Genomic DNA, 23,142 nt, shown 5'->3' with positions numbered 1-23,142 from the left:
TTTTTTAAACTCTTGTTTCAAGAAGTTATTTGTGTTTTTTAAATAGATTAGCTTGTCAGTTTGAGCTTCAATATTTATGAGGTTATACTAATATAAATTTGTTCAAAATTTTCAATTTTGAAAAGAATTTTGGATGGTGAATAGATAAAAACATAAAAATTTAGTTGAATATGATGATACCCAAAATGAGTTCAGTCTAATGTCTCAAATTCTTAGAGTTTTTCTTTGTTATTTTTCATTTGTTTATATATATATATATATATATATATATATATATATATATATATAAGGCCTATGCCTTAAGAACGGAGCAAAATGGGGTGAGGTGGATGAGTGTGGAATATGATGGGATTTTTCTGGATTTTTGATGGATTTCTATGGAATTTATGGGTATTAATAAAAGTTGCTTTCTTCCGGGTCGGGTCCTGATGGATGGATTGCCGCTCTATTTTTCTCTCTTGGATAGTCCACAGATGAATTAGTACGATTCCACTGAATAGGAGTATGTGCCACGCTATTATACATCGGCTACCGCTTATCGTTCCCATTTCCCAACATTCGTCTTATTCTTTCCTTCTCCCTCTCGGCCTCTCCGTCTCTTTTTCATTCTCCCTGAGTGCACCATCACCTCCAATCGACATTTTCCCTCTGTTTTCTCCACCTAGGGTTCTATCATTCACCACAATCTGAGCCCTAAATTTCTATCCTCTCTCATCTTCGGACAAAGTAGAGTTCTATGATTCATTACAATCTACCATAACCAAAACAACTCTGTTTGCTCCAATAAGTACATTCAAGTTTCTTCTATCTCTACTTCACACTCAGGTTAAACTATTTGTTTGGTAATTTGTAGATTTTTATTACCATTTTTTGCATAAGATTGGTTCCGATAAGGATAAACATCTTGTATTGGAATTTTAGAGGGTATTTTTGTTTAACATACCTTCAGGTTAGAAGACACTGGCTGAGCTTAGCGATCGTCTCCTTTCGGTTTGAAGACCACCATGTTTCATAGAGAGGACAATTGTTCGTAATTCTCTATGCCCACCGCTTTGTCTCAAAGAAGAGCCTGATGCATGCAAATCTTGAACACTCTGTTATCTTCATCTTCTTTTTCTCTCCAGTTAACTCGACCTCTTTCTCTATCTCTCTCTGGCCTACTTCTATTGACACCCAACTCTTCTTATTTGGCAATTTTCAGGAAGGTTCCCTTTTTCTCCAACTGTTCGTTGTCCTGTTGATTTTTAACTGTAGTTAAACAATGGGGGATTTCTTACACCATTAGAGAACCCGAACCCAAGCTTAAAAAAGAAACCCAACAAACTTGAAATTGAAGATGGAAGTTCAAAATTAAAGTTATTCAATAAAACCATCCAGGTTGAAGATTAATAGGTAAGCCATTTTACCTTATTTCTTTCTTTTTCTTCTATGATTTAAGACGATAGAGCATCTTCATAACTGTTATCTTCTAATTCTATGGCTTAACACTACGCAACATCTTCAATTTTTTTATGTTTACTTTCAGTTATTCGAAATGGTTTTTTTTTTTTGTGTGTGTGTGTGTGTGTGAACGAACTCCACCATATGAACAAGGGATGAAGATGCACTCAGATTCGTTTGTTTATTTTTTAGTTTTTTATTGGTAACCTCAGGTAAATTTCCTCTTTCTTGTTGTTGGGGGCTAACATTAACAATCTGGTAATCATCTAAGCTCATACTGAAATTACATGAAAAGTCAAAAGGTTAATATGGAACTATGTTTTATGCTTAATTACAGGAACTCACTGGCTCCTTCATTTTCAATGCTTTTTGCAGGCCTGGATCATCATCTTCATTTTCAATGCTTAATATGGATCATCATCAAGCAGTTTTCTAGGCCTAAGATAAAGAAGGTATTGATTTCATTTTATAGTATGTAGTTGTTATTTACCATTATAATTATCTTATTCTAAGGTGCTGATTTTTTTTTTCCTTTATGTTGTGTAGATAAAAATTTGAATGGATGAACAGTGTTTAAAAAACATAATAGAAAATATGTGAAAATAGTAAATGACAACAAATTTGTGAAAATAGTTCAAACTTAATGAGGAAAGCCTCTTCCCCGATTTTCTGTATTAAGTAGTTCCATCTTCATTAACTTAAAAAGAAGCATTCATGTATAGCTTTATGCATCAAGTCTATTAAGAAAAAAAAAGAAAGATTATATTACTTCCTTTAGTTAAAGAGGATTTTCTAATAGAAATAATACAACTTTCGGACTTTGGTAGCGTCTGAGTTAGTCAAAATGCATACTAACAATTCATAAATTAATCTTTAGCTTTTCCAACATCATATTATTTCATTTTTTATGATTTTTATACTTATTAAGTTCTAATCAATAAGAATGAACATTCAGGTCATCGGTGTTGGAGTCTTGGTATAACCATCTTTTGTAGGTCTATCCTTCTATGGTGACACTAAGTCTCATACTCATTAACAATATTTGTCTATAATATATTAAGGTAATTTTCTATTTCTCCTTATTACTTGAATAAATCAACAATCTATTTTTCTGAATATGCAATAAATAGCGATGTACTTTCATTACTATATGTTTGTTATAGCATCATACTTCCATTTGTAGATGAGCTTTTGGACATTGTTTTCGTGCATAATGGGAATATGGATGGCTTAGTATGTCTTGGAGTTTGGAAAATATACTTTTATAACTATATAAGTCCATAATGTACGATTCAAATATAAACGAACTTGTACATCATGGGTATTATGATTGAAGTAAATGTAGTGGATCAGATTAAACGAAAATTATATTTTGTTAATTACAACTCTCTACAAGAAAGATTATAAATAATTTAAAGTTTGGTTTATCAATAAAAGCCATCTACTTGTTTTTCTAACTCGATGAGTTTTACTTTTGCAATGATGCATTTTTTGTTAATTTCACATCCATGAAGAACCCGTCACTCAAATCTTTAATGTTAACCGGGTAACATGGGTTGGCTTTAACACACAATTCAAATTAGATAACCTATAATTACTATTAATAGTTGTCAAATTTTGCTATGCTTTTATCCTAAAAAATGAGCCCTGCAATTGTGCTTTAGACTACTAAAGCTTTGGTTTGTATAGAAAAAGAAGCTTCAAAATAATTGGCACTCTTATATTTATTAAATTGTGCTTTAGACTACTAAAGCTTTGGTTTGTATAGAAAAAGAAGCTTCAAAATAATTGGCACTCTTATATTTATTAAATAGTGTATGTTAGTATGTGTTTATAAATTCCCATATTACATGATCAGGTCCAAACTGAAGGATCACATGCAGTATTGTGTAGATCATCCTCAAGAAACCAACAAGGTTTCAAAGGTCAAAGCCCACCGTAGTCAAAGGTGTGATTTGGAGAACACTGAAAAGGTAAAATCGTTTTGGGTGTTTATATTAAATAGTCAAACAAATACTTCTACAAGTATCTTATAGGAGGTTGTTATGATATTGTAAGTGACGGTCATTTGGAAAGTCGACAAGTTGGCGTTTGTTGGTTAAGTGCGCACATTTTCTCTTTCAAAAAAAAAAAGTTGGTGTTTGTTTTCATTTATACCGCAATAACCCTATTGTACTTTTATTTCATTCCATTAAAACATTATACTTATAATTTTTTTTTTATAAGAATTGTGCTTTGGAACACATAAACAACTACACGATTGTACTTTTTTTATTAAGAGTATTATTTGAATTTATTAGTAACCTTTACATTTGGACCGGTCTTGGGTCGTGCTTAGCACGAACCTTTCACTTTCCTAGTATATATATATGAAAAGGGAATATATGGCTGTCATGTATATATGCTTAGGTATAGAATTTTTTAAACTATATCGTTTTGTGAAAAATCCTTAAAATCTCGTTTGTTTTTTTTTTACATGCATATCGTTTCTTTCCTTCACCAGCGATCGGTAATCCGAAACCCTAAACAAACCTGCAATCGTAATTATCATAATCTCTAATCTCAAATATCTAAGTCGAATCTTCAAATAGATAGGTGGTTCTCCACGAACAATGAAATTGATTTAAGGTAAACACCGTTGCTTCTCTATTTTGGTTAGTATGGACATGAAATTCAAGCTAATTATGAAATAAGTACATTTAATTTCTGTTTTGGTTTCGTTGATTAGGACTCAAATGGAATCAACATACAAAAAGATAGTTTTTTTTTTTTATTTTGGTTAGTATGGACATGAAATTCAAGCTAATTATGAAATAAGTACATTTAATTTCTGTTTTGGTTTCGTTGATTAGGACTCAAATGGAATCAACATACAAAAAGATAGTTTTTTTTTTTTGTCATTATCGTCAATACGATTCTAATTCTATCCATATATGAAAACACATAGCACATGTAAAGCCAACAAATTGCAAAAGCTTATTACACGTGATTGGTGAGTCAACGCTTCAGCAAATCAATAAGTAGAATTCCAATGAAGTCACAATACTTGTCAACCACAAAAATTATAGCTTTGTAAATCGAAGATGGAGAAGGACAAGATTGAAATTGACTAATAGTTTGGGGGAAATTAACAAGGAATAGGGATGAGAACCATATTAGTTTTGTCGGGAGTTTGGGGCAAAATAGGCCTTGATTGCAACAAAATGGTGAAAGACCGTTTGCAGTAATTGAGAAAGGAGAATGACAACGAGGAAAACTGAAGTTAAGAAAGTCATAGAATTTATTAACTATAGCCTATGCGATTCGATTTTCATTTTTTTATGAAATTGAAATTGTTTTTGAAGAAATTTCTGGGGTGGAGAAAGTTGAAAAAAGACTACGACCCAGAAACACCAATTTCCTCTATAAAGAAATAGCTGAAGGGAAGGATAAGTGAAAGGAAGAAGGTATGTAGAAAGGAATAGCACGACTATAAGTTTTGAAGTAATACGACAACGTTTTTGGGTTCTACACCTAATCTTCTATACTCAACAGCCAGTCATATATTTCCTATCCCATATATATATATATATATATATATATATATATATATATATATATATATATATATATATATATATATATATATATATATATATATATATATATATATATATATATATATATATATATATATATATATATATATATATATGAAGTACTAATGTAGTTATTTATGACATTATTGGTGATAAGTGCTTGTTAATCTCATGATTATGATCGTAGGAAATTTTGATAAGAAATTTAGAAACATCTTATTGAATTTTGTTAGTTTTATGTAGGATATTTTTTATTTGATTTCAAAATATAGTTTTGATTATAAATTCTTCTTGTACCCATGTTTGTTTTGATAAGCTTTAGTTTAATTTTATTTTATATCTAAATCAGTAAACCTGTTTGAATTTAAATGTGGATTTTTTTTGTTAATTCAGTTTATATTTATTAACTATAGTTTACATTTTTATATTGATTATTAGATCATATGTATAAGTTATGGACTATGAGTTATATGGATTTTTCATGAGATTAACTTGTCATAAAAACTGATAGATACGTCTAGATGTAAAAAAAAGTTAGTATTGTTATTTTAATTAATGATAAAAAAATCAATGATTTTGAATTTAGATGAGCTCTATGAACATTTGAAAACTAAGATAACATTAGGTTATGATTATGGTTTTTCAAAACATGATTATATATAGATCACAAATTGCATCACAATACTAACTGATATATTATCCGGTTGAGAGTCGCTATTGCCTTCTAATAACTTTGAAAAATCATGTTACAGTACTAACTGATATATTATCCGATTGAGAGTCGCTAGACCATTAAAGGAAAGGGCTAAATTTTATAAATAACAATATACTTTTAATTATTTATTTATTGTAGCATCTTAGTTTGATAATTGGTTATTTCTATTAGCTGAACACTTAGATACAAAATATTAGGTTTATATTAATAACTTGGTTATTAATTTTGTATTATTTTGTCTTTTTTTATTTATTTATAAAAGAATGTCCAAGAAGAAAAAGATCTACTATGAAGAAAAATATACTATGGAAGCTCATTAGCATAATGTTAAAGTTAGATTCAACATATTGTAGTTGTATGATTGGTGGTTTGTGTATCGTTGATCATTTTTTTTGTTATTTTTTTATTCTCATTGTTGGTTTATTATATCATTTTATAACAATGTTACTTGGATAATATTTGTTTAGTTGTTAAGAACTTGGTTTTGACACTGTTAGTTTTTAGTAATTTCATTTTATGGATATGAAATTAGTATTCTTTGGTTTATAATGTTTTTTTCTTGATGTGTGGAATATACATTATTTTTTTTTGCTAGCTTTTATCGTTCTTAAATTTGGTTAAATCTCATAGTTCTTTTTTTTTTGTTACAAAGTTAGATCAATATTGTTGCATCATAAAACTTGATTATGTAAAATTATAAATGTTTTTGGTCATAATTTTTTTTTTCAATCATAAACTTTGGAGCATGCTTCTTTGTATAAAAAAAAATAATCTAAACCTTACAAATATATATTGTTAGATCCTAAAATTTTATGATGTAAAAATGTATAATCAACATGATTCATGATGAAAATTTTATGATATATATTTTTATGATGCAAAATGACTCTTTGGATAATATACACATCAAAAATTCTGAATCATAAACTTTGGATCATGTATCAAATAACTTTTTTAAATATTTTTATGAGGATAAAATTGCAAAAATGGTCCCTGTCGTTGGCAAAATTATGTATTTTTGGTTCAAAATGAAACGTTGGTGCACTACTGGTTCAAAATTGGATTTTTTTTATTGGTTTTGGTTCCCATGTTTCATATTTTAATGTGGTTTTGGTCCATACCCCACCTGAAATGACGAATATACCTTTATATAACTTTTTTTTAATTGTTTTCTTATTATTTTAATTAGAAATAAATACAAAAAAAATCCAACCCACCCACCACTACATCTCTCACTCCTTACATTGACTCCACTTCCCTCTCACACTTCAGTTCTTGACACTGCCGGACCACCACCACCACCAGACCATCACTTTCTACATGCCACCGGACCACCACCACCGTCGGATCTGCCCCTTTTGCAATTTTGTCCTCCACCTACAACCTTGACTCCAACGACGACAACAACCCACCTCCCACAGCCTAAACTGCTAATTTCTCATCCCAGATAAACTAAAATCCCCAAATCAAATCCAAAAACTAAAGTCCCCATATCGAATTCTCCACAAAAATCAAATCCAAAAATCGTTTCTAATATTTTTTCAGAAACCAAAATCAAAAGTCGATAATGGAGTACAAAAGGAGAGATACGGGAAGGGAAAGGGATATGGATTCTTGTGTCTTGCCTGATACATAAATTAAGGAGCTAGCTGTGATGGTCTTTAATTTAATGCTAGTGGCGGAGGAAATCAGATAACAACAATTTGATGGCCGGATACAACAGACTGTACACATAAAGTGAAGGGGTGAGCTGCGTTTTGATATAGTGTAAGTCCACTGCTTTTCGAAGAAGGCCAAGAAAGAAATAGAGGTGGAACAATTCAGACGAGGTGAAGCCAAGGCGCCGACCTAGCCTTCGACGACGACAAAAGCCCCACCTCCCACCGCTAATTGTGGTCGTCGCCGACTTCCTTCTTCTCTTGAGGTTATAGAAACTGAAAAATATCAAGATGGTGTTCTTTTCATATCTTCATCTCGAACAAAAATTATATATATATATATATATATATATATATATATATATATATATATATATATATATATATATATATATATATATATATATATATATATAGTGATGATGTATTTAACACAAATTTCTTGTGATCTGGAAAATGAATAAGATGAATAGATATGGAGGAACAACCAGTGAACAAATGAAAAAAATAAACTTTAAATCCAAAAATATTCTTCAAATCTTAACCAAAATCAGGACCCATTTCTTAGAAAAATAAACCACCAGAAAAACAATCCTACTTTTGTTTCCAAATTTAGTTTCTTGAATTAGGAACGACAGACAACAGCGAGGTGGTAGTGGAGTTGAACTAAAGAGGGGGAAAAGGTTGTAGAAGCGGAGGGGTTTCCGAAGAAGGCGAAGAAAGAAGCAGAGGTTGATGATCTTAAACTCTACAATGATCCTATTCAAACGGTTGATGATCCAAATAGGTTTACGATCCAAACACTATATGATCCAATAACGAATAGGTTTAGGGTAAATGACACAAAAAACACTCTTTTTACACAGAAATTCGATTTTGACACCGTGTATTTTTTTGTGTCAATTTTGACACTGTGTTTTCCAATTTGTTACAATTCTGACCACTTGATTGGTTAACCAGGTTACATACTGACGTGGCAATTTTGATGACGTGACATGTTGACATTATATGCTGACGTGTCAAAATTGAATTTTTTTTCTCACAAAAAACACTAAGTTTTCATTTTTTTTTCGATTTTGACACTAAGTTTAATTTTTTCTTTCAACTTTGACACTATGTTTTTTTGTTTCAAATCGAACATCAATTTTTCCAATTTTGTTCAATGTTGACAATTTTCTATTTGAAACCGTATAAATATTTTTTTTAATACATTTAAACTGTATAAATATGTTTTTTTTTCATTTAAAAACGATAGTTTTGTACAAATACCTTTTTTTTACACTCAAACCATATTTTTATGTATAAATATGTATTAGTCATATAAAAATTGTATTTTATTTAAAATTTGCAACTTTAAAATGTGTTTGAAGGTTTGAAGGTGTGTAGTCGATCAAAACTCAGATATCAATTTTGCAACCAATCAAATTTTTATATCTTATTAGAAGCTTACGGTTAATTTGATTCTTATGATATAACTAATGCTTTGAATGTAAGGAAAAAAAAACACTTTGTATTTAAATAAAAATATGGTTTTTTAAACAAAAAAAATATGTTTATACGGTTTAAAATGTAATAAAAAAATATATTTATACGGTTTCAAATGGAAAATAGACAAAATTGAACAAAATTTGATAAATGATGTTCGATTGGAACAAAAAAAATATAATGTCAAAATTGAAATAAAAAATTAAACTTGGTGTCAAAATAAAAATAAAAAAGTGAAAACTTAGTGTTTTTTATGGAAAAAAAATCAGTTTTGACACTTCAGCATATCATGTTAGCATGTCACGTCATCAAAACTGACACGTCATCATGTCACGTCAGCATGTAACCTGGTTAACCGGTCAAGTGGTTAGAATTGTAACAAATTGGAAAACACAGTGTCAAAATTGACACAAAAAAAACACAGTATCAAAATCGAGTTTCTATGTAAAAAAATGTTTTTTGTACCATTTACCCATAAGTTTATGATTCAAAATTTTATGATCCATCTTATATTTTAAGATCATAAAGCTTATGCATCATACAGTTTGAATAATAAATTTTGTAACTTGTATTTTTTTGGATCCAAAATATACAATAAATAACTTTATGATTCAAAATATAGGATATACTTGGAAAAATATACATAAATATCACATATTCTTCGATAATCTCTTTTACTTATTTAAGCTTAGTATTTTGAAAATCTATACACATTTCATGTGAAAACTATAAAATATACCTTTCTATATTTTGTATTGTAAAATCTATACAAATGGTGTATTATGATTCAAACATGTAAAAACTATAAAATATTTTGCTTAAGTTGCATATTGTAAAATCGATACGCATTTCATGCTACACTATTCATTCTTTACATATCCTTTTTATGAATCAATAGCTGTTATGATCTAAAATTTATTATGATCCAAAGCTTGTTATGATCCAAAAGCAAATTGTTAAGTTAATTTTTGTGATAAAAAATTATATGATAGATATATACTATGGTTCAAAACACTACAATGCTTCAAATAGTTTTATGATCTAAACATTTGATGATCCACTGCTACAACTGAGGTGATAAACAAATAAATGATTTTACCTAATCCTCTAAAATTCCAATGGTATCAGGGAATTGTGTAATTTTCATTAATTGAATCGAATAACAATACATGCTTAAATAGAAAAGTCAAACAACTAGGCTGAAAACTAGGAAGCGATAAGTGATAAAGATAAACAAAATAGACGATAATTACATTATCCGATACTCCCCCTCAAGATGGAGCGTGTAGGTTCTTAACGCCCATCTTGCCAAGCAGAAATTGAAGTTGATTTGTACCAAGACCTTTTGTCAACAAGTCAGCAACTTGCATTTTGCTGTCAATCTTCATTAACACGACTTCTCGAGAAGCAACTCTCTCACGAACAAAAAACAATCCATTTCAACATGTTTTGTTCGTTCATGAAACACTGGATTGTTAGTTATATGACGTGCCGCCTGATTATCGCAAAACAACGTGGTTGGCGAGTCAATGACAACTTGCAAGTCTTTTAAGAGCCATCTAACCCATAAGACTTCACTTACTGTGGAGGCCATGGCTCGATATTCAGCTTCAGCGGAAGAACGCGACACAACTGATTGTTTCTTTGTTTTCCAAGAAATCGGGGCACCTCCAAGCATAAGTAAGTAACCTGTTCTGGAACGTCTCGTGTATGGGCATCCGAGCCAGTCAGAATCGCAGAAAGCTGTCAACACTAGTTCTCCAGTTCGTGGCAAAAGTATTCCTTGCCCCGGTGTTCCCTTTAGATATCTTAAGACTCGAATCATGGCTTGCATGTGACTATGTCGTGGATCAGATACAAATTGACTCAACACATTAACTGCATAGGTAACATCAGGACGTGTAGCTTCGAGATAAAGGAGCCGACCTACAAGTCTGCGATATTGAGTAGCATCAACTTGAGCTTCTTCTTCTCGTCGGTCTAACTTTAAGTTTTGTTCAATGGGAAAGGAACTTGGTTTACACCCCAACATTCCACTTTCTTTGAGAATATCCAAAACATACTTCCTTTGACTCAAAACCAAACCATCTGAAGTTTTTGCCACTTCTATACCAAGGAAGTACTTTAAAAGTCCAAGGTCTTTGATACTGAAGGCTTTGTCGAGTTGCATTTTTGTTTGTTGAATTCGGTCTAAATTGTTTCCAGTTATAATGACGTCATCCACATAAATCAGAATGGCAATGTAACTGTCGTCATGATCTTGTAAAAGTAGTGAGTGATCGGCTTTAGATTGACGAAAATTTATGCTCAAAAGAAACTTAGTAAACTTGTGGTACCAATTTCGAGAGGCTTGCTTTAGCCCGTAAAGAGATTTCTGTAGACGACAGACACGAGTCTCATTTTCTTTGGAAAAACCTTGAGGAATTTTCATGTACACTTCCTCATCCAAGTCTCCATGCAGAAAGGCATTGTTGACGTCGAGTTGATGTATGAACCAATTTTTCTTGGCAGCAACTGATAGAAGAGTGCGCACGGTAACTAGCTTTGCAACTGGTGCAAAGGTGTCATGATAGTCAATGCCTTCCAGTTGAGTGAACCCCTTTGCTACAAGTCGAGCCTTGTATCGTTCTATCTCGCCATTTGGTTTATACTTGATCTTATAAACCCATTTTGAGTCAATTGCCCGTTTGCCCTTTGGTAGGTCAGTAAGAGTCTACGTTCCATTTTTTTCAAGGGCTCGAATTTCTTGTTGCATGGCTTGTTGCCAACGTTCATCCTGAGAAGCTTGGTTAAAAGATCGTGGCTCATCATTTAAAGTGATGGCCGTTAGGTAAGCTTTATGATTTTCGGAAATACTTTCATATGAAACAAAGTTAGAGATAGGGTGTACCGTTGAGGCAAATATTGTGATTTAAATATAGTATAGGCAAATATTGTATAATTTTATCGATCCAAAAGAAGGCTCCAATTCCAATAATTTTATGATTCAACATGTGATAAACCATAAAATATATCATTCATACATGTACCAAACCATAAAATAATCCAATTTATAGAGCCAATAAGCTGAACCTAAAAAGAAAGAATATTCCATAAGTATGATCTATGACATGTAATTTCAAAATAAGAAACCATACAACAGAGGCTACAACAAAAAAATTTACAGCAAAAAATTTAGCAACAAACAAACACAAATATTTGAATAAAAATTTATAATGGTTAAACATCATAAACTCGAACCCATATTTAATTCCAAAAACAAAAAAATTAAAAAGAAAATAAAAAAATAAAAACGTAACAAAAAAATAGAAAAAATGAAAAACTGAGTATATATTCACATTACAAGAAGTTTGGGTAATAGCGGCGACGCGTGTCGTCGCTAATGGTGGGGGTGGTCGCCGCTAATAACTTTAGCGGCGACATATCGCTGCATATGCGTCGTCGGTAATGCTTCGTCGCTAATACACATATAGTCGCCGCTAAAGGTTACTCATCGCCTCTATTGTACTCGTCGCCGCTAATAGTCCAGCGTCGCCGCTAATAGTGTGTTGCCGCTAATACGCAACTGTCGCCACAAAATATGTCGCTGCAAAAACTGTTTTATTTTTTGTTTTGTTTTGTTTTTCTGCTCATTTAACATTAAATTTATAAAAAACAATATAACATTTATAAAATCTGATGGCTTTTAACAGAAATATTAATCCATATACAAACAATCCAAAATACTAATCCATACACAACCAAATCCAAAATATTAGTTGTAACAACCCCATTTTCACGGCCAGAAAAGACCGATTTTGTTTATGCTTTATAAAAATCAGAGTACATCTTTTAATAAAAATATTGAGGAATTTGTTCATAGAAAAACACAATAATTGCGTTATCAAAGCATTTCTAAAGAAATCTATTTTTATTCACTTTTAAAACATTTGGGATATCATCGTCAATACAGAAACATAAGCATAAACAGAACTTACATCCATTTACACTAGTGATCTACATCTCTTTTAAATCTCTCAGTGTAATGTAACTTCATATTGACACCTGTGATACAAATAAACTGAGTGGGTCAGGTTGGGAAACCTGGTGAGCACATAGAGTTTTCAACCCACAATAATATAATTATTATATTTAAACATCAAACAATCAACCCAATTACCCATTCTCATTATCTTCTTAAGGATTTACCCTAAGGATCAACTAACCCTTGTTCATTCATTCCTAAGGATCATCCTAAGGAAACCACATGAAGTCCATTGTTGCCAATGACACAGTGGTCAAGCGCAACTGCTAATATTATCACTTGGACGCACCTACCAGAATTGGGACTTTTTCTATGAGGCGCTTTTGCCGGTATTGACCTTTAAATGCTACTGTCATGGTCATAAGGCTCCCTATTAGGCGCAGCTGCCAATACTGTCCTTAGAGCCCAGCTGCTAGGACGTTTACCATAGATCTATATGTAAGATGGAAGGGACCATGCGCTTACTTGATACGGTGGTGACTCAGCACTCAGACAACGTTTCGATACTCTCAAAACAATTTTCCTTCGATAAAACCTAGTTTTAATACCACTAGGGTTTAGTCTAACGACTACCGCGACTAATTAATAGTCTGACTATTATTACTATTATATAAACGTTAAACGATACTAATATAACTCATAATAATAGCCAAAATAATTATTTTAAGGACCTAATAACATTACTATAATTATTTGAAAGCTATATTAAAAATTGTGTAAGCCTAGCTCACTTACAGCGGATTTTAAAGAAAACCGGGCTTTGCTCGGAGCAATGTTTCCGAATCCGAAAGACCCCTTTTATCGGGACTCCAGGAGCCTCGGGGCTTCCTTAGGGTGCTAGGGGATCACCTAGGCTTAGGGGAGGGTTAAAACCCTTAGAGAGAGAAAGTAATTTAGAGAGAGAAAGAGAATGGTTTGAAAAATCCGGAGACCCTCGCAGGTATTTATAGAGGGCGAAGCCGCTCGGAACGCTGGGCATACGCCTCGGATAAGAATGCCAACCGAAGCCAACTGTCTCGCACCATCGGATGGATCAGACCAGAGCTACGCGGGGCGTAACTTCTTCGGAAGCGGAGTGTATGCGAGGGCAACGTGGCGTGATCCAAAGCGACTCCTGAACCAACATCGGATGGCCCAAATGCTGCCACGTTATCAAGTTTTTATCAGACTTCGCAATTTCGACTACAAATTTTAAAAATTCATATCTTTCGCATACGAGCTCCGTTTTTGACGTTCTTTATATCCACGCGAAGGAATGAACGTACTCTACAACTTTCTTTTTGACTCCGTCGGCTAATTTTGAATTTATTTTAAAAGTTACATTATTAACAGGTCGGGACAAGATTGGTCCGTTAAATTCTCATAACTTCTTCATCCGACGTCCGTTTTCGCCCATCTTTTTCTCGTTACACTATTCTTAGCGAGATCTTCGATTCTCGTTTAGGTCGTGTCTGCTAAAAACCGCTCGATCTATTATTCGAATTTCGGGTTGTACACTGCTAATCCAAAACTTCGAAAAATCATAACTTTCTAATACGAAGTCAGATTTGGGCGTTCTTTTTATGGACGCTCTTGGTTTAAAATATTCTACGACTTTCGTTTAGATTTCTAAGGCTGAATATCGCTCTATCGTAAATTCACTATTTACGTTTTCCGGTGTCGTGTCGGTTCTGTCGCGAAACTTCGACGGGCCATAACTTCTTCGTTATAACTCGGATTTCAGTGTTCTTTATATGTACGGAAACCTTGTAACATATAATAAAACTTGGTTAAGATTATTTATTCTAAATAATATTTTGTCGAAAATTCGTTTTCGACCCTTATTATCTCTAAATTGACTAGCCCGGATCTTCGGGCGTTACAGTTATCTTCCCCTTAGGATGATTACGTCCCGCAATCATCAACGAAACAGGGCTCGTATAATGACTCCATACGTCATCTCTTCATCCTAGGTAATAATTATAACTTTTATATTCCTTCAAGTCCATCTCTTAGACTTATTGACTGTAAGTTGTACTCGATCGTGCACCTGCTCTCTATCTCAGGTTAGACTCCAAATTATGACCTACCAGCATGTGACGCACGTTTAGAATTAGGTCTCTTAGAGTTAAATTCCAAAACAGACTATGCCTTCCTTCATGTTCTAATGTGATATGATCACATTTTAAAAGGTAGCATTCCAAGCTACAAGAAACTATCGCGGTACCTCTACTGTTCGTTTTGATTAATTCTTCCGGCTTGAGTCAGGTGCTACATTAGACTTGGTTCTCTGAACCATGTAACATACTCGTCTTAGTCGGACTCAATTCGATACAACCACTAGGGTCGGAATAACAATAATCTCCTTAATCATTACTGAAACGATGGTAACGACCTACTTGAATAAACCGAAATCGATTACTAGTTTCTTGGTAACCTTGTGACTTTCCCTGATCCAAGCGTGAGTCCTGTGCTTTCGGTAGTATAGGCCTCTACTACCATTCACACCTACTCATACTCGTCCCAAGTATTGTCCCGTAGTTTTCCAAGTCACCATAAAAACTTAACACATCAAATATCCAAACAAAGTTTTATAATATTCCTTGAAATGATTACATAGGTGTTCAAGTTCACCCTAGACTATGCCTCTAACAGGCTACATCACGTGGTACTATCTACACGACTACTTCATAACTCGATCTTTGGATGTCAAGCCTTTACTCCTGAATCCTCGCATTGTCATCTGCTTCGTCAAGGGTCATTTGAAATGCTCTAGCCTTTGGCTTTAGTGGCACATTTGGCTTTGTAGCCCCCTCTCTCTTTGGGCAGTCTTGCTTGAAGTGCCCTTCCTTGTTACATTCGTAACACACCCTTTTGTTGAATGTACACTCGTTGGCATAGTGCCCAAGCTTCCCACACTTGAAACAAGTGACCTTCTCACCACATTTTCCAGTGTGTTTCCTTTTGCACTTTTCACACCATCTTTCTTCACTTCCCCCTCCTCTAAACTTCCTTGTATTGGAATTTGTCTTCTCATCGAGCCTTGCAGATCCTTCGAATTTCCTCTTTTCGCCAACCTCAACCTTGCTGGCAGTTCTTCCCTTAACCATATCCTCCACAGATTTGGCAGCCCAGATAGCTGCTTCCAGAGTAGGTGCCTGACGCACTGGCACCGCGTACTCTCATGGAAGTCCTTTTGCGTACTTGTTGATTTTTGTCGGCTCATCTGGAAGAAGACGCAAGGCGAACTCCATCTTCTCTGTGAAGTTGTTGGTGTATTCATCAATAGACATGCTTCCTTTCTTCAAGGTAAGGAATTGGTTTTCTAGCTCGAGCAGATTTTGGGCTAAGCAGTACTTACGTTTGAATTGCACCAAAAACTCTGCCCATGTCAGTTGCAGGGGCTCATTGGGGCTTAGAGTCTTCCCCAGAGTGTTCCGCCAACGAACCGCGCCTCCTCTAAACTGGCATACCGCAAATGTGGTTTGTAGTTTGCCTCTGCAACCACACATCATGAAAGCTAACTCCATATCCGAGATCCAATCCATGACCCCGATCGGATCTTCCTTTCCAGTGAAAGTTGATGGCTTGCAAGTCAAAAAATCCTTGTACTTGCATCCATTCCTCTCGACTCTGTCATCCTGTTTGTTTTGTCGAACTATTGGTGGGTTGGCTTGACCAACAGTCCCACTGTAGTTCCCTCGTTCTGACAGCCCATCGTTCAATTCGGGCTGTTCTACTGGAATTGTAGGTTCGTCCCTATTTTCATGCAACATCTGCCTCATTTTTTCCCTTTGTTCAGCTAACATAGCCCGCATCATGGCTTGTACTCCAACCATGGTGATTGGCTCAGGTGCAACTTCTACAACGACTGGTATTTGCTTAATCACTGGGGGTTGATCTGAGTTTCCATTTGCATTCACGTTTCCGCTAGGGGTCCTTGCCATCTTGATCCATGCAACGAATACGGTGAATCTAGATCTTTATTTAGGATTGATGTTTAAATCATCCTTATCATTCCGAAACGTTTATATGCTAGTTCTAATATCGTAGTTAAACGCTTAGAATCTTATACACTTAAGGTTTCCAGATCCGGTCGGCAATAGACCATAGATCCTAACAAATAACACCATATTAGGCACAAAAATTTAGTACATAAAAGCATTTTAGGCACAATTCCTAAAATAAGCTAGTGCTCACACCTCACAATCATCGCTTAGCATTCGAAGTTTAAGTCTAAAAATCCTACTAATTCCTAGTTCGTTTAAACTAATGCTCTGATACCAACTGTGACATCCCCATTTTCACGGCCAGAAAAGACCGATTTTGTTTATGCGTTATAAAAATCAGAGTACCTCTTTTAATAAAAATGTTGCGGAACTTGTTCTCAGAAAAACACGATAATTGCGTTATCAAAGCATTTCTAAAGAAATCTATTTTTATTCATTTCAAAACATTTGGGATGTCATCGTCAATACAAAAACATAAGCATAAACAGAACTGACATCCATTTACACTAGTGATCTACATCTCTTTTAAATCTCTCAGTGTAATGTAACTTCATATCGACACCTGTGATACAAATAAACTGAGTGGGTCAGGTTGGGAAACCTGGTGAGTAAATAGGGTTTTCAACCAACAATAATATAATTATTATGTTTAAACATCAAACAATTAACCCAATTACCCATTCCCATTATCTTCTTAAGGATTTACCCTAAGGATCAGCTAACCCTTGTTCATTCATTCCTAAGGATCATCATAAGGAAACCACATGAAGTCCATTGTTTCCAATCACACAGTGGTCAAGCGCAAGTGCTAATATTATCACTTGGGCGCACCTGCCAGAATTGAGACTTTTTGTATGAGGCGCTTCTGCCGGTATTGACCTTTAAATGCTACTGTCATGGTGATAAGGCTCCCTATTAGGCGCAGCTGCCGATACTGTCCTTAGAGCGCAGCTGCTAGGACGTTTACAGTAGATCTAAAACATCTAGGGTTGTGGCGCAGCTGCTAGTGCTAATCTATAGGGTACTAGGTCCATTGCTGCCAATGTTTACCTATAGGGCACTAGGTCCATATTACTAATGTTCCTTTATTTCAGCATTTACCCCTCATCATTTATCTACCCATGTTTTACCCAATATATTTTGTAGATATAAAATACCTTATACAATTTACATCATTTAAAACATGTATAAAAATCTTTCACCAGCATAGACAGCAAGTATTCAGACAATATACACACATAGCACGTAATTTATATTAAAATACTTCATATCTATATGTAAGATGAAAGGGACCATGCGCTTACTTGATACGGTGGTGACTCAGCACTCAGACAACGTTTCGATACTCTCAAAACAATTTTCCTTCGATAAAACCTAGTTTTAATACCACTAGGGTTTAGTCTAACGATTACCGCGACTAATTAATAGTCTGACTATTATTACTATTATATAAACGTTAAACGATACTAATATATCTCATAATAATAGCCAAAATAATTATTTTAAGGTCCTAATAACATTACTATAATTATTTGAAAGCTATATTAAAAATTGTGTAAGCCTAGCTCACTTACATTGGATTTTAAAGTAAACCGGGCTTTGCTCGGAGCAGTGTTTCCGAATCCGAAAGACCCCTTTTATCGGGACTCAAGGAGCCTCGGGGCTTCCTTAGGGTGCTAGGGGATCACCTAGGCTTAGGGGAGGGTTAAAACCCTTAGAGAGAGAAAGTAATTTAGAGAGAGAAAGAGAATGGTTTGAAAAATCCGGAGACCCTCGCAGGTATTTATAGAGGGCGAAGCCGCTCGGAACGCTGGGCATACGCCTCGGATAAGAATGCCAACCGAAGCCAACTGTCTCGCACCATCGGATGGATCAGACCAGAGCTACGTGGGGCGTAACTTCTTCGGAAGCAGAGCGTATGCGAGGGCAACGTGGCGTGATCCAAAGCGACTCCTGAACCAACATCGGATGGCCCAAATGCTGCCACGTTATCAAGTTTTTATCAGACTTCGCAATTTCGACTACAAACGTTAAAAATTCATATCTTTCGCATACGAGCTCTGTTTTTGACGTTCTTTATATCCACGTGAAGGAATGAACGTACTCTACAAGTTTCTTTTTGACTTCGTCGGCTAATTTTGAATTTTTTTAAAAAGTTACATTATTAACAGGTCGGAACAAGATTGGTCCGTTAAATTCTCATAACTTCTTCATCCGACGTCCGTTTTCGCCCATCTTTTTCTCGTTACGCTATTCTTAGCGAGATCTTCGATTCTCGTTTAGGTCGTGTCTGCTAAAAACCGCTCGATCTATTATTCGAATTTCGGGTTGTACACTGCTAATCCAAAACTTCGAAAAATCATAACTTTCTAATACGAAGTCAGATTTGGGCGTTCTTTTTATGGACGCTCTTTGTTTAAAATATTCTACGACTTTCGTTTAGATTTCTAAGGCTGAATATCGCTCTATCGTAAATTCACTATTTACGTTTTCCGGTGTCGTGTCGGTTCTGTCGCGAAACTTCGACGGGCCATAACTTCTTCGTTATAACTCGGATTTCAGTGTTCTTTATATGTACGGAAACCTTGTAACATATAATAAAACTTGGTTAAGATTATTTATTCTAAATAATATTTTGTCGAAAATTCGTTTTCGACCCTTATTATCTCTAAATTGACTAGCCCGGATCTTCGGGCGTTACAGTTATCTTCCCCTTAGGATGATTACGTCCCGCAATCATCAACGAAACAGGGCTCGTATAATGACTCCATACGTCATCTCTTCATCCTAGGTAATAATTATAACTTTTATATTCCTTCAAGTCCATCTCTTAGACTTATTGACTGTAAGTTGTACTCGATCGTGCACCTGCTCTCTATCTCAGGTTAGACTCCAAATTATGACCTACCAGCATGTGACGCACGTTTAGAATTAGGTCTCTTAGAGTTAAATTCCAAAACAGACTATGCCTTCCTTCATGTTCTAATGTGATTTGATCACATTTTAAAAGGTAGCATTCCAAGCTACAAGAAACTATCGCGATACCTCTACTGTTCGTTTTGATTAATTCTTCCGGCTTGAGTCAGGTGCTACATCAGACTTGGTTCTCTGAACCATGTAACATACTCGTCTTATTCGGACTCAATTCGATATGACCACTAGGTTCGGAATAACAATAATCTCCTTAATCATTACTGAAACGATGGTAACGATCTACTTGAATAAACCAAAATCGATTACTAGTTTCTTGGTAACCTTGTGACTTTCCATGATCCAAGCGTGAGTCCTGTGCTTTCGGTAGTATAGGCCTCTACTACCATTCACACCTACTCATACTCGTCCCAAGTATTGTCCCGCAGTTTTCCAAGTCACCATAAAAACTTAACACATCAAATATCAAAACAAAGTTTTATAATATTCCTTGAAATGATTACATAGGTGTTCAAGTGCACCCTAGACTATGCCTCTAACAGGCTACATCACGTGGTACTATCTACACGACTACTTCATAACTCGATCTTTGGATGTCAAGCCTTTACTCCTGAATCCTCGCATTGTCAATAGCTTCGTCAAGGGTCATTTGAAATGCTCTCGCCTTTGGATTTGGCGATACATTTGGCTTTGTAGCCCCCTCTCTCTTTGGGCAGTCTTGCTTGAAGTGCCCTTCCTTGTTACATTCGTAACACACCCTTTTGTTGAATGTACACTCATTGGCATAGTGCCCATGCTTCCCACACTTGAAACAAGTCACCTCCTCACCGCATTTTGCAGTGTATTTCCTTTTGCACTTTTCACACCATCTTTCTTCACTTCCCCCTCCTCTAAACTTCCTTGTATTGGAATTTGTCTTCTCATCGAGCCTTGCGGATCCTTCGAATTTCCTCTTTTCACCAACCTCAACCTTGCTGGCAGTTCTTCCCTTAACCGTATCCTCCACAGATTTGGCAGCCCAGATTGCTGCTTCCAGAGTAGGTGCCTGACACACTGGCACCGCGTACTCCCATGGAAGTCCTTTTTCGTACTTGTCGATTTTTGTCAGCTCATCTGGAAGAAGACGCAAGGCGAACTCCATCTTCTCTGTGAAGTTGTTGGTGTATTCATCAATAGACATGCTTCCTTTCTTCAAGGTAAGGAATTGGTTTTTTAGCTCGAGCAGATTTTGGGCTGAGCAGTACTTACGTTTGAATTGCACCAAAAACTCTGCCCATGTCAGTTGCAGGGGCTCATTGGGGCTCAGAGTCTTCCCCAGAGTGTTCCGCCAACGAACCGCGCCTCCTCTAAACTGGCGTACCGCAAACGTGGTTTGTAGTTTGCCTCTGCAACCACACGTCATGAAAGCTAACTCCATATCCGAGATCCAATCCATGACCCCGATCGGATCTTCCTTTCCAGTGAAAGTCGATGGCTTGCAAGTCAAAAAATCCTTGTACTTGCATCCATTCCTCTCGACTCTGTCATCCTGTTTGTTTTGTCGAACTATTGGTGGGTTGGCTTGACCAACGGTCCCACTGTAGTTCCCTTGTTCTGACAGCCCATCGTTCAATTCGGGCTGTTCAACTGGAATTGTAGGTTCGTCCCTATTTTCATGCAACATCTACCTCATTTTTTTCCCTTTGTTCAGCTAACATAGCCCGCATCATGGCTTGTACTCCAGCCATGGTGATTGGCTCAGGTGCAACTTCTACAACGACTGGTATTTGCTTTATCACTGGGGGTTATCTGAGTTTCCATTTGCATTCACGTTTCCGCTAGGTGTCCTTGCCATCCTGATCGATGCAACGAATACGGTGAATCTAAGTCTTTATTTAGGATTGATGTTTAAATCATCCTTATCATTCCGAAACGTTTATATGCTAGTTCTAATATCGTAGTTAAACGCTTAGAATCCTATACACATAAGGTTTCCAGATCCGGTCGGCAATAGACCATAGATCCTAACAAATAACACCATATCAGGCACAAAAATTTAGCACATAAAAGCATTTTAGGCACAATTCCTAAAATAAGCTAGTGCTCACACCTCACAATCATCGCTTAGCATTCGAAGTTTAAGTCTAAAAATCCTACTAATTCCTAGTTCGTTTAAACTAATGCTCTAATACCAACTGTGACATCCCCATTTTCACGGCCAGAAAAGACCGATTTTGTTTATGCGTTATAAAAATCAGAGTACCTCTTTTAATAAAAATGTTGCGGAACTTGTTCTCAGAAAAACACGATAATTGCGTTATCAAAGCATTTCTAAAGAAATCTATTTTTATTCATTTCAAAACATTTGGGATGTCATCGTCAATACAAAAACATAAACATAAACAGAATTTATATCCATTTACACTAGTGATCTACATCTCTTTTAAATCTCTCAGTGTAATGTAACTTCATATCGACACCTGTGATACAAATAAACTGAGTGGGTCAGGTTGGGAAACCTGGTGAGTAAATAGGGTTTTCAACCCACAATAATATAATTATTATGTTTAAACATCAAACAATCAACCCAATTACCCATTCCCATTATCTTCTTAAGGATTTACCCTAAGGATCAGCTAACCCTTGTTCATTCATTCCTAAGGATCATCATAAGGAAACCACATGAAGTCCATTGTCTCCAATCACACAGTGGTCAAGTGCAACTGCTAATATTATCACTTGGGCGCACCTGCCAGAATTGGGACTTTTTGTATGAGGCGCTTCTGCCGGTATTGACCTTTAAATGCTACTGTCATGGTGATAAGGCTCCCTATTAGGCACAGCTGCCGATACTGTCCTTAGAGCGCAGCTGCTAGGATGTTTACAGTAGATCTAAAACATCTAGGGTTGTGGCGCAGCTGCTAGTGCTCATCTATAGGGTACTAGGTCCATTGCTGCCAATGTTTACCTATAGGGCACTAGGTCCATATTACTAATGTTCCTTTATTTCAGCATTTACCCCTCATCATTTATCTACCCATGTTTTACCCAATATATTTTGTAGATATAAAATACTTTATACAATTTACATCATTTAAAACATGTATAAAAATCTTTCACCAGCATAGACAGCAAGTATTCAGACAATATGCACACATAGCACGTAATTTATATTAAAATACTTCATATCTATGTGTAAGATGAAAGGGACCATGCGCTTACTTGATACGGTGGTGACTCAGCACTCGGACAACGTTTCGATACTCTCAAAACATTTTTCCTTCGATAAAACCTAGTATTAATACCACTAGGGTTTAGTCTAACGATTACCGCGACTAATTAA

At 35.2% G+C, this 23,142-nt stretch overlaps 1 long non-coding RNA gene across 4 annotated transcripts; it reads left to right on the top strand.

Moving 5' to 3' along the window:
* Positions 1-504: 504 nt before the first annotated feature.
* Positions 505-3,594, top strand: LOC145041167 (uncharacterized). Of its 4 annotated transcripts, none has more exons than XR_013679967.1 (6): positions 505-825; positions 950-1,392; positions 1,653-1,698; positions 1,816-1,892; positions 2,396-2,501; positions 3,299-3,594. It is a non-coding gene; the product is annotated as an uncharacterized LOC145041167 (long non-coding RNA). The 4 variants fall into 4 exon arrangements; XR_013679969.1 differs by lacking the exon at positions 1,653-1,698 and having other exon boundaries at positions 506-825; positions 3,299-3,413; positions 3,499-3,594; XR_013679966.1 differs by lacking the exon at positions 1,653-1,698 and having other exon boundaries at positions 507-825.
* Positions 3,595-23,142: the final 19,548 nt, after the last annotated feature.

Source organism: Lactuca saligna, chromosome 4 (assembly GCF_052625555.1).
Source record: "Lactuca saligna cultivar CGN05327 chromosome 4, ASM5262555v1, whole genome shotgun sequence".
Taxonomy (NCBI): domain Eukaryota; kingdom Viridiplantae; phylum Streptophyta; class Magnoliopsida; order Asterales; family Asteraceae; genus Lactuca; species Lactuca saligna.
This window is presented reverse-complemented; position numbering and strand designations above follow the sequence as displayed.